General features: G+C 47.4%; 1 long non-coding RNA gene across 1 annotated transcript; it reads right to left on the reverse strand.

The window, feature by feature from the left end:
• Nucleotides 1–4,554: 4,554 nt before the first annotated feature.
• On the reverse strand, nt 4,555–12,231 carry Gm41111. The gene is made up of 3 exons (XR_874422.2): nt 12,023–12,231; nt 10,499–11,700; nt 4,555–8,138 (listed from the first exon to the last, which is right to left on the reverse strand). It is a non-coding gene; the product is annotated as a predicted gene, 41111 (long non-coding RNA).
• Nucleotides 12,232–13,249: the final 1,018 nt, after the last annotated feature.

Below are 13,249 nucleotides of genomic sequence, written 5' to 3' on the forward strand. Positions count from 1 at the left end.
AGGATTGGCTGAAGTAGGCAGATTCTCTGGGTGGACTTTGAGGTTATCCCCAGTCCCTGGTTCCTTCTCAACCATCTCTGCCTCACCATCCTGTGAGCCTCTGCACACACTCCTGCTGCTGCCATGCAGGCTACCACAGCTTCTGAGGCAGGATGGACTGAAACACCAGGAGAAGAGGCGCAGTAAATCTTTCCTCAAGTTATATCTGTCAGGTGATGGAGTCACAAGGACACAAAAGGAATTCATTCATACACAGGCAGAGCCAAGCAGCCTCTTGGAGAACCCATTCATCCAGTGGACAAATGCTTTAACACGGTGTGACTTTCTGAAGGCCCCAGGAACTGGGAACAGGTCTCTTCTCTCTCTCTCTCTCTCTCTCTCTCTCTCTCTCTCTCTCTCTCTCTCTCTCTCTCTCTCTCTCTCGACTCACCAGAGAACAACAGTCAAATATCCCTGCCCTGTGGAACAGGAGAAGGGGAAATTAAAAGGGTGTGTGTGTCGGTGGGCACTGAGGTCCTTCACCTACAAACATGTCTGTAGACTCAAGGTTCTCCAGACCAAACCGAGAGAAAGGAAGTGTTGAGGTAATCTTTCTTCACATTGTGTGAAAGTGTATTTCTGCATTTTCAATGGTTAATTCTATACCAGCATGGGAAGCTGACTAACACAAACCAGTTCCCCAGAAGTGCCCGTGTCACAAAATTCCCTTCTCTACTGTCCCCAAGTGTGTCATGCCAAACCTCCTGATGGATGGTAATGAATGGCACCAGGGAGCCTTGGCACATGACTCTGTGGCCTTGGATTTGATTGGAATGTTTTTGTTTTGTGTTTTAATTCGACATTTAAATAGACTACGCTTTCATCTTGGGCTGTCCTGCAGGCTCCTTGGGGTGAATGCTGTGGAAGATGGATAACACTTTGAGATGCTGTAGGGGACCCTCATGATGCAACATCCCTCCTTTCACCCAGTTCACATTCTCTCCCACTTCACACTTGTTCTCTCACCGGGACCATGTGCAGGGGGGGATCCAGGATCCACATCTAAGGACGAAGCTGGGTAGGCCTTAATGTCGCTCCTCTCTAGTGTGTTCCTAGATATACAGGTTATCCCTGTTCTCTGGGGTGTGGGGGGGTGTCTCTCCTTCCATCTCACATTACACAGTCATCTGCAAAGGCTTTGCCCTCTCCCATGCCAAGTAGCAAGTGCGTCATTTCTTGGAAGTGGCAATAACACTAACACAGTAACTTATTTGCATATTATTAGCCTTACAAGGCCTGTCACCACCATGCCTCCTTCCAGCTTCACAGACACCCTAGGAGGTGTGAAGACAGGTATGAGGCTCCTGTTGGAAGTGAGGAGTTTCAGGATCAGGAAATTCAGTGACATGTTCAGGATGATGCCAGGACTAAATGGTCCAACCAGACCCCCCGCATCCCTGGCCCCGATGCCAACCTGAACTCCTTTTTGTTCACTTTGTAGCCAAAGATGAGTTACCATGTGTAGGACATGAAGTAAAGGGGGGAGCACAAGAAAGGTCCTGAGGGATGCTGGTGCTGCAAGCTGGTGAAAGAGAACTGGGTACATGGAGACCTGGGAAAGTTAGGGGTGCAAGGCCAGAGGTCCTGAAAATTCCCCATGGGTGAGTGTTCTCCCTTGTCCTGCTGGGGTTCTGTGGGTGTCGCATCTGATGTGACCTTCTGTGGCTCCTGGCAGCCATGGCAGAGGACAGTGTCTAGATTCTAGTTAGCAACTCCATTTGCTTTCTAAAGGATCAGGGGCAGTGAGGAGAGAGGCATCGAGGGCCTGCGACTGGCTCAGTCCTTCACTGTGTCTGGTTCTACCTCATCTGGGTGGGGACAGTGAGCTGTAGAGGTGGCAGACGCTGATGCCATTTAAAGTTGCTGCTAAGCTGGGAGAGGAAGAGGCTGTTTTGAGTGACAGGTGTAGAAACCAGCTGATTGAGTGACGGACAGACTCAACCAAAAATAAATGCTGTTATGTTTGGGAAATCCTCTCAAACCCAGACAGTGTGGATATTGGTTTGCAGTACCACTTGTGGGAAAAAGAGTGGTGTTCTGGTCTGCGGTACACAGTGCGTGACATGCAACTCTGCCAGGAAAAGCTGTTAGCAGCATGGTTCCACTCATAGAGGTAGCGGCTCCATTAGAAGGAGGTGGTAATCTTCATTTATTCTGCACATATCTACGGAAGTGGAATTACTGAGTTAGTGATTAAGAGTGCTTTTTATAATTCCCAGTATGCATTACCAGAATGATTGAAAGCTGACGCGTACCCATCTTCCTGCCCACCAGCACATCACAAAGAGTGTTCCCTTCTGTGCACTCCCACCAACACTAGTATTGCCCCCCTCCCAAGAGGTAACTAAAAAATGTGTTCTATTTCAGTGTCCACTCGTTTATTATCAGTGACAACAAATTTCTTGCTGCGTGTCTTTTGTGAATACGGGCTCATGTTTTGCAAGGTTTGGTTTGGTTATTTATTTATTTATTTATTTATTTATTTATTTATTTATTTATTTTTGGTGCTCACTTCTGTTTTGAACAAGAGCCTTACCTCACTGACGTTAGCCATGCATTTGCATTTGCCTTGAGGATTCCCAAGGGGTATTCTGTTCTGCTGCCTCTCTTTCTCCTTCTCTGGCTCCTGGCTCCTGAGTGGATGCCTGGGCCTCCGCTCACATGCAATGTCCCGTGAAAGTCCTGAGAGTCTTCCAGGCCATATGCTCCAGGTGCTACAGTCCCATGGCAGACCCGCTGCAGCTCCTTCTCCCCTGCCTTTGCCACCATCTGTGCATGGCTCTGTCCTGATGGGCAGAGCTGAGGCTGTGGGGAGGATATGCCCACACGGGCAGAGGGCTGCAGGAACAAGCTCCACTCTTCAGAAGGAGACAATGAAATCCCACTACTTTGTTCTGAAGGGAAGTTGGGGACTTGGAGTTTGCTGAAAGTGGCTGTTCCTAGACACACCTCTAAATCAAGCCAAAATTCTATAATTTTATAGTAGAGGGGGTACAGAGCAAGAGAGAGGTATCCATGTAACGGAGCTCCCTTCCAGTGACAGACATCCCTCACCTGTCACATCTATCAGTGGGGACAGACAACCAACCTGCCTTCCCCCACCTCTTTGTCTGGATGCCAGATTACCCTTCAGGGCAGACGTGGGGGATTCATGTCTCTGACACTCCTCAGTTACCAGCAAGGGTGGTCTTAGTGTACCCTGGAGAACAACTGTCTTCATGGGGAGAAGATCGTGAGCCACTTGCCAGGGGATTAGTGCTCACTACCATCTCCTAACCTCAGAGCCTGCAGTCAGCAGACAGGAAGGGTCTCTCAGTTCCCAGCCAATCCTCTGTAGCCTGCTAGGTCAGGGTTTGGCTCAGGGCCAAAGGCAGCCATCACCTGTTTTTGTTGTTGTTTGCTCCCCCCACCCCCCCCACCCCCGCATAAAAATGAGTTGGCTGTCTACCATCTCTTTGTTTATTTAACATCCAGGCTGCGATAGTGATTTGGGGAGACACTGCACCACAGAGGGTGTGGCCTGACACTCCTGAAACAGCCACTTACCTGCTTCATGGTAGGAAAGCATTGTGAATGGCACTGTTCTGGAATGAGGCTTGCAAAGGTTGGTAACCAGTATAGTATTCCTCAGACTATGGCAAAGAAGAGACGATGACCAGGCATAGTATTTCTGGACAAGGGAATGGATTCCCAGTAGACATACGATATGCCAAGGATGAACCTACTCATCCTATAAGACCTGGGTTCTTTCCTGGTGATAAGCTTTTAGCTTCTGTGAAATTATGAGAATGGTAGATTTATAGGTGTGTGTGTGTGTGTGTGTGTGTGTGTGTGTGTGTGTGTGTGTAAACATACCTGTGTTTGTGTGTATGTGTGTGCCTGCACGTGTGTGTGGGCACATGCCTATGGAAGGGGGGAAGCAGAAAAGCCCTTAGGTCCCATTCCTCAGGCCTCGGTCTGGCTTTGTTTGGGTTTGCTAACTCTCACAGTCACTGCCTCTTCAGAGAGTGGATACCGAGTACTTGCTACCAGGCCTGGCTCTTTGAAATATGGTTTCTGGGCTTGAACTTAGGTCCGTATGCTTGCAAGGCAAGCAGGCACCTTCCCAACAGAGCCAGCCTCCCAGACTGCTTATAGCTGTTTCAAAAATATAGCCCATTTATGGCTACATTTTATTCACCTAGGGAGTCTGCTTTTGTATTAGTTGAGTTTTGTTTCATTTTCTTACTTATTAGTTACTGATTGACTGACTTCCTGGGGGCCATGAGTGTGACAAAGTGCTTGTAGAGCTCAGACAGCAAATTGACAGAATTGGTTCTCTCCTTCCACCATGTTGGTCCAGGAGATTAAATTTAGGTTGTCTGACTTGGTAGGAAGTGCCTTTTCCCACTAATCCATCTTGATGAGAATAAACTAATAAAAAAAAATATATATATATATATATCAAAGAATATGCTTTGATATATATATATATCAAAGCATATTCTTAACCGGGGCCAGAAGGATGGCCCAGGAAAAGTCCTTACTACTGATGGCCTATTGTTAATTCTAGAACCCGCATGAAGGTGGAAGAGGAAAATAGACACAAGGACAGATATTCTCTGACCTCCTCATATGTGCTTGTGGCATAGATGCCCACACATATATAACACACACAGACACACACACACAGAGACACACAGACACATAGACAGACAGACAGACAGACAGACACACACACACATACCATAAAAATTTCAAAATATTCTTAGCTGGATTAAATGTTGCCCCCCCCCTCCCCTCAAAAACCCCTGAAAACCTGTGTTCACCAACAGGGTCTCCCAGGCAGGAAGCACTAGTGTTCCACTCTGGATACTCATTAGAAGGTGTTAATTTCTGTTCTTCTCAGCACTTGGCATGGTTCGAGAGCACCCTATCCCCACCTCCCACTTTCAGATTAGGAATATGGCTATAGACCCTGTGGGAGGTAGGGTTTGCCTGGCAGAAGTAGTCCCCTGGAGATGGGTCCTTGAAGGCTACAGCCCTACACCCTTGACTCCATTCAACCTTCTCCACTTCTTGGTCCACGATGCTGTGAGGAAGCTTCAGCACATACGCTGCCACCTTCTTCACCAAGATGGAATGAAAGCCTCTGAAAAGGTAAGCCAGAGTCAACCTGATCTTCTCCGGCTTATTTCTGTGAGGTACTAGTCACTGGGACAGAAGAGTAAATAAAATATCACCCATAATCTTTGTGTTTGAGTGAGTACGGTGTGGGTGGTTAGGTGGGTGTGTCCAGTGAGTTTGTTCCTGTGCATATGTGAGTGAGTATGGGCTAGGGCTTGCCACAGAGCACATGTGGGACCAGTTGACAACTTCTACTGTCCTTTGTCACCCTCCCCTTTGTTAGAGACAGGATCTCCAGTCACCTGCTTTGTACACCAGGCCACCTGGCCTGTGGGCTTTGAGGGACTCTTCTGTATGTACTTCCATCTAGTGCTAGGCACAACAGATTGCAGATGCAAGCTGAGGTGCCTGAGTTCTGGGATTCTGAACTCACTCGGGTGGGTCCTCATACCTGTGCCAAGGATTTAATCCTCTGAGCCATCTCCCTAGTCCTGGTAACCCTATATGTTTTTTAACTAGCAACATCTTCACATTCTTGTTCATTCATTCCTGCAATTCCTTGCTAAGCACTAAAGACCATGTGTTACCTAGAGGACCTCAGACTCTCAGATGAGGAGACTGACTTCACTCTCCAAACCTCCTGAGGAGCCCTGAAACGCTTTTGCTCACCTTGATATCTCTTCATGAGAAAACCAATGCACGGTCAGAATTGTTAAGACACATTTACTTAACAATGTATCTAGTGCACAGCCCACTATGTGTTAGCATACATATTTTCCATCCAAAATATCTGCTTTTCAAAATAGACAGCAAAGAGTAGTGAGGGGTGACGTGATACCTTTGCAATTATCTGGGTCAGTGGGAGATGGCTGGATTTGTCTCTCTGCTCTTCCTTCCAAGTCTCTTGAAGTTTAGAACGAACCCTTCGCCTGGGTCAGATTCAAGCATTGTCTTTCTAGACCGCTGTTGATCTTCTGCTCTGGTATTATACCAAACACAGCAAGTAGAATCCAAGGCCATGACAGCACAACTGCAGCATCAGATGAAATCAACTCTGGGGTTCCATCTTGCAGCCTAGGAGATCTCTGACCTGTATACAATTTTGGGTTAAGATGCAGTGGTGACTCACACAGACCTTTCTCAAGACTGATGCGTTTAATTATCTGATACCAAATCATCACCTTCATTTCTTCTACCAGTGATGATACCAAGACACCCATTAAGTATTGAAAGTACTCAAATTCACACACATGTGAGTATGAGTTGTCCAGGTTCCCACTTCGTGGAGTTCTGTGCATTTTAGTATTGGTAGCAATATTGCTTCTTGTTCCCCTTGAAGGGACAGGCTCTACCCATTGCCCTTTGAGTGAGTGTCCCCAGATACCCCATCTGCACAGGCTCACTTTAATGCCACTCAGGCTTTTGAATGGATGGATGTCCTATGCAAACATTGGTTGCTTCGATTGGACACCCGAGGCAACCATTGCTCTGGGGGAAAGTGCAGAAAGGCTTTGTCTAGATTCCCTCCCAATATGTCATACCACATAGTATAAAGACACGTGCTCCAGGGGGCTGATTAGACCAATCATTTGTTCTGCTCATCAAGGACGCATCTTTTAAACTGTGGGCACAGCAGGGCACAGTGACTGCAGGTACAGGCTGTGGCAAACATCTCCAGTCCTGGTTAAGCACCACTGTTGCGTTTGTGCCATCAGAACAAATGGCACGTCTTGCGTTGGCAACATTATGCAAGTCATTTGACCTCATGGACTTTTGGAATGGCTCACAAGCTGCACTTTGGAAACTTCCGTCTTCGTGAGAGACATACACAGACAACTCTTTCTTCAGGGTTATTCGCTATCCAATATTGAAAGTTTGACACTGAAAACCTGTGTCAGAGTGAAGCAAATGCTACCACTTTTTTGTTGCAGTGAACTATGTGTAACATGAAATGCACCGATTCAACCATGTAGGCATTAGGTGCAGTCATGGAGATGTGAAAGCATGGCCTCCCTCCATCTCCAGGCCCAAGCATCTTCCCGAAGAGAAACTCTGAGACCATGAAACAGCACAGCCTGCTCATCCCCGCAGCCCAGGGACCTCCTGTCATCCTCTCCATCTCTGTGTCTGACCGTGCCTCGCTCTCAGAGGATCGGGATCAAATTGTGACTGGCTAGCTGTGCTGGGCTTGCTTCACTTAGCATAAAGCTTTCAAGGTTCACCCATGTGACAGATGGTGGCAAGATTTCCTTCCTCTTATGGCTGACTAATATTCCATCGTGTGGCTATATGACGTCATACCCTTCTATCCATCATGGATATTTGGGTTATTTTTATCATTTGGCTATTATGCATTAAAATTTTTATCATTGTTTTATTATTATTATTGCAAAGCCTGCCTAGCCTTCCAGTTGACTCCTGACTATTCTTTCTCTGCTTGGCAGTACATCACTAGGCTTTCAGGCCTTCCCCTTCAGCATACCTCACTCCCAGCCCACGTGAAGAACACTCCCAAGCCACTGTCAAGAGCATCTGCCTAAGTTTCGCTCGCTGCTTGGGCCTGGTGCCCCCGTCTCCTTACATCCTTCCCACCCACAATGGACTCAGCAACAGCTGCTCCATCTGCTCCTTCCAACAACTCTCCATTGATCTGCTGTTCCTAACACTTAGAGTCCTGAGCACGGCCCCACCTTGGCCTGTTAAATCCGTGCTTGCATGTGTTCATGTTGGCAGTTCAGCTCGATAAAGATGGAGAGGTCTACACACAGCGCATAGGTGTCTGGGGGAGGTTTCCCAAAGCTTGGGGATCTCATTAGACCACTGTGGATGCCACGGTCTCCCTACACCATCTTTATCAATCATTTAGAAATTTTATTATGGGACACACTGTTTCACCCAGCCTTCTGGCTGTTACGCTACAGCATCCAATAAATTGAGCCTTGAACGAGAAGTGGGTAAATTGGACCTTCATCGCAAAGAGGCTGCTGCATGTTCTGCAAGACAGAAGAAGACAAATCTCACTGTGCGTGTGCTTCTCAGCGAGCTCCGGGAAAGCAGCCACAGCGGGCAGTGTGACTCTGTGCGTCCTTTGCCACTTTCTGCTCTGCATCCCTGGACACTCAGTGGGAAGAGCTCTGCACACCCTTGCATGGCGAGAAACAAGAGTGTGAGACAGAGAGGTAGTAAAACTTAAATGACCTGCCTTGTAGCTGCTTTACACACACATACACACACACACACACACACACACACACACACACACACACACACACACTCCAGCTCTCTGCTGGTAACCTCCTACTGTATACAGAGCTGCACCTACACCCAGCTTTCTGCTGGTGACCTCCTACTGTATACAGAGCTGCAGTGTCTGGTTTTGAGAAGGAATTCTCCAAGAAGAGATTTGTAGGGAGATATAATCTTACTCATTTATAAATGAGGCCCAGAGAGGTTAGGTTTCTTGGTCAAAGCCACACAGCTCACATATTCATTTGCAGATGAATTCCATGTCTCTGGACATCAACTCTAGTGGCTTTTCTTATTGTGAAGAATAGGTGAAAATCAGACCCTGCCTTAGATGACAAAATAACACAGTGTGTTTTAGACAACTACCTACTACTACTGACTACTATCAACTACTACCAACAAGGGGAACCCAAAGGAATGAAGCATTTCCCAGGTGTGTGATGTTCATACACTGTGGTATTTAATGCTAAGAGGAAACACTGTCATCTCCCTGCGGTGTAATCACAGATAGGGACCAGAAAGGTTATGAAACCATATGGATGAGGGTTGTACATATACATGTGCCCATGGCAGGAAAGCAGGAAGAAGTGTTGGCTCTGGAGAGACTCAGTGGTTGCTCTTGCAGAGAACCTGGGTTTGATTCTCAGCACCTACATAGTGGCTTACCACTGGCTGCAACGCCAGTTTCGAGGGATCTCATGTCCTCTTCTGGCCTCTGCTGACACCAGGCATTCATGTGATGTATGTAATATGTACATGCAGGCAGACACATACATAAAATAAAAATAAACAAGTCTTTGGGGGACAAAACCCAGGAGAATCTTTGGTGAGATGGAGGTGACAGTGTGGGGGAGGAGCAGGAGGGTAGCCAGGGGTTGGTGGGGACATGGCCAAGGTACATGAAATGTACAAATGTGTCTCTGAAAATGTCTCTGTAGAACCCATTGTTTTGCATACTAAAAATAAGTTTTTTTTTAAAGAAAGAAAAGTCACTTGATATCATAGAACTAGTTAGCCAAAGAACTAAGAACCCATCCAAACAAGGCCTGCCTGATTTCATAATTCCCATTCTGTCTGCCACATCCTGGTCCACTGAAGCAGGAAAGGCCATTCGTCCCAGTACATTGACCTTGGACTTCAGGTCAAGATCTCAGCAATTCTTCCTCAGTGTTATGAGACCCTGAGTATGGCTTAGTGTGTGTTCCCAGAGGCACAGGTTCAAACTCAGTGAGGAGCAGAAATAAATTTAAGACTCACAGATCCATACATGGATCCAGTGTATAAGTGGAGAAGCCACCCGCCAAGGGAGAGATGTTTGCAGAGCTTTTCTGCCTGTGGTAGCATTGGGACCCCACTGTACTCCTCCAGTTCTGACAGCATTACATCCTGTCCCTCCCCTTCAGCCTGCACTGTTACCTGAGAAGGAGTAACACAAGGTTAGAGGAATGATTTCAAGAGCTGCTCATTTGGAACTGGACTGGCCAGGTATCCTTGGTGCACCCATGCCTACCTGGTCTCAGAACATGAAAGAGACAGTTAGGAACAAAGCAGCAATTGAGTTTTACCAAAGCTTCTAGAGGCTTCTATTTAAGTGTGAGAAAGGGTAGGAGATCTGCCTATTGAATCTGAAAGGCCAGTCCTGGACCTGTCTATCTCCCAGGTTTATAATTTCACCTTGTTCCTCCAGCCGTTCTGATGCAATGGTCACTACAGCAGAAAGAGCCCTTGACAGGAGAAAGGCAGGTCTGTCTCACAGAGAACAATTGCTCGGTTGTCTGAGAAATGCCACCCAGTATGACAGGTGATATGCCAACACGCAGGCCCACGCCACCGGTCTGGGTTCTTATTTGTGTTCTTTGGTCAGTGTCAAGTTTGTCCTGCTGTCCAAGAAGCAGGTTTTTACTTCTCTTGTAAGGAAGAAGGAATCGGGACAAGGTCATGGGTCCTCTACTGCCATTGGAGGCAGATTTACAGCGTTTCCTGCTTATCCCTACTCCTCTGCAGACTTGAGGAGATGTGGGGAAGAGAGGATGGTCAGAGAGCTCAGAGGGTAGAGGGAAAGCCAAAGTCAAGGGATACTCAAGCCCCCTCATTGTGGACTCCATACCTTGCTACCAAATACTGAAGATCCACCAAGCCCCCAAGGAACACTGCTCCTCACGCACTGAGTCCAATTATGGCCATGATTCTTCCTCCCAGGAGGTGCTTCTGTTGTTATGAGACATTTGTCACATCTAAGGGGCTGAAGCTGGAAGAGAGGCCAGGGCTGAAGGTAGGGACCTACCATGCCCAGGACAGAGCCTCTTCCTGAATGTTAATAGTGCCAGCACCAAGGAACCCTACAGGAAGAGCACAGGCAGTCTCAGGCATCAGGTACCAGTCATGCACAGTTCATCTGCACTGGTCACAGGGAGTGCTCTCAGCAAAGGACTGTCCCGATCAAACCGCCAGTAGTGTCAGGTTGGGGCTCATCCGGTTGAAGGTGTGAGGTCCCATTCTGCTTTTCTTTGGTAGCTGACTCTGACTAAGGGCAACTTAGGAGAAGAAAGGGTTTATTTGGCCTTACGCTCCAGGTCACAGCCAATCACCAGGGGAAGTCAGGCAGGACCTTGGCGTAGAAACCACGGAAGAACACTGCTTGTGGCTCACCCTTCAAGTGCATGCTTAGCTAGATTTTCCCCCCTAAAGCCCAGAAATGCCTTCCCAGAGATATAATACTGTTCACAGTGAACTGGGCCCTCCAATGTCAATTAACAATCCAGACAATCCCCCGCAGACATCCCTACAGGACAGTCTGCCTGATCCTCCGGGCAGTCTGTCAATCACGACTCCCTTCTCAGGCAACTCTAGGCTGTATCAAATTGGCAATTAAGGGATAGAGCCCGAACTCACAGAAGTCAGGCATGGTCAATTGTGGTACAAAAGGAAACTGAGAGTTAAGGCCTGCCTTTCCAATCTCAGAAAGGGCAGAGGCAGGCTGCCCAGCACGGACATGCAGGACCCCAAGGGTTGTCTTCTCCACTTACCACCACAGGATCCCTCGGAGTCTACCTTTTGCCACTAACAAGGACATACAAATCCCCAGGAGAGAACTTCTGATTGCCTGGCTAGGTCTAAGAGCTAGGCAAGGTCACAGAACTTACAGGTCTCAGAATCAATGTATGTCCCACCTCCATTATCAAATGCTGTGATTGGCTCTGTGAAACAAGCCTTGGGCTCTATGTTCTGTGATTCCACTCAGAGGAGCCAGACAGGGCAATTTGTCTCCTAATCCTTGGGTGGACTGAAATAAAATTCACTGGACTCAGCCTTGCAGAAAACAAAACAAAAACAAAAACCAAAAAAACAGGTAGGTGATTCCCCATTGCATTTCTTATTTTGCAGACTAACTTGACAAACATTACATCATGCATAGCGCCCTGATACCAGCACACTCAGCACCACCAGGTACAAGCCCCAGGGAGGAGATGCTGATGGCCTGGTAAAGTTGAGAGTAGCTGGGGGCAGAGAAAAGGAAAAAGCAGAGTATTGAGGGAAGGAAGCAAAGGGGGTCAGGTCCATGGGGAAAGACAAGAGTCTGTCACCAAGGCTGGGGTTCTACCTGGGACATGGAGATCTGCTCTGGACTCACCTTCAGCCACAGAGGAGTTATTCAGGCTAGGAGAATCCACAGGCTCTGTGCTATTGCTCCCAACAATTTATACGTGAGGTCTGTGAGCAGCCATAAGGATGGGCCTTGTCCATTTACCACCCCACATGTTATCAGTGTGAGAACTAGGTTCTCAGCATCCCATCCTGCAGCCGGATGGGAGGCCACAGTGGTGCTGGCAGAAGGGTCCCTGCAGCTGTGCCTTTTATTTGTTCTGTGAATGAGAAACAAGCCTGTAGCGGGTGCGTGGGGATCCATTGCACTGGCCACAGGGCAATTATTTATTATGAGTCTTGAATAGTTGCCTGATTGTATAAGGTTTTATTGTAGTTTTACGCAGAACACAAGAGCGCAGACAGAGTCATTTCCGTAGCTGGGGGCGGGGGGGGGGGGAGAGTTTTCAGGGCTCAGTGTGGGAGCTCCAGGTTCGCCTCTGGGCAGAGAGGTTCACAGGCAAAGTGAGATGCTAGTGAATAGACCACAAATCGCTTCACATCCCTTTGTGCTTAGCCATCATCCATGTGGAGAGCCAGAGAAACGACTTCTACTTCCTCCCAACAATGATGTCATTTCCTTTGTTAACAGGAGGTGAGAGAGAAGGGTGTATTGGGTTTCCAAAATGTACCCCAGACAGACAGAGCTGCTGAACTAGAGACTGGCAGAAGGCTCGGGGCTTGCTCTGGGAACTGTGATTCTCATGCTTGCCTTCTCTGTTTATTTATCCACCTTAGTTTTTTTTCTCTTCTTCTCCCCTCCATCTTCTTTTTCCTTCTTTAGCTTTCTCTTCTCACCCTCTGTCATCTTTTCTTCCACCTGCATCTTCTTCATACTTTTCTTACCCTTTCCCCTTCTGTCATCAGCAGCCTCATCTTTCTTCTACATTCTTTTTTTTAAAGGTTTATTTTTATTTTTTTTATTTTATGTGCCTGCCCATTTGCCTTCATGTACTTATGTGTCTACATGTAGTTATGTACTGTGTTCATGCAGTTCCCATCAAGGCCAGAAGAGGGCACCAGATCCACTGGAGTCACAGTCAGTTTGTGAGCCACCATTTGGGTACTGAGAACTAAACCTGGGTCCTCTGCAAGAGCAGCCAGTGCTCTTAACCACTGAGCCATCCTTCAAGCCTCTTCTATATCTTAATCAATCTTCCTTCTCCTCTTTCTCTCTTCTTCCTTCTTCAACTCCACTGTTTATTGACAGAAAGCA

This window comes from Mus musculus, chromosome 14 (assembly GCF_000001635.26).
Source record: "Mus musculus strain C57BL/6J chromosome 14, GRCm38.p6 C57BL/6J".
Lineage (NCBI taxonomy): Eukaryota > Metazoa > Chordata > Mammalia > Rodentia > Muridae > Mus > Mus musculus.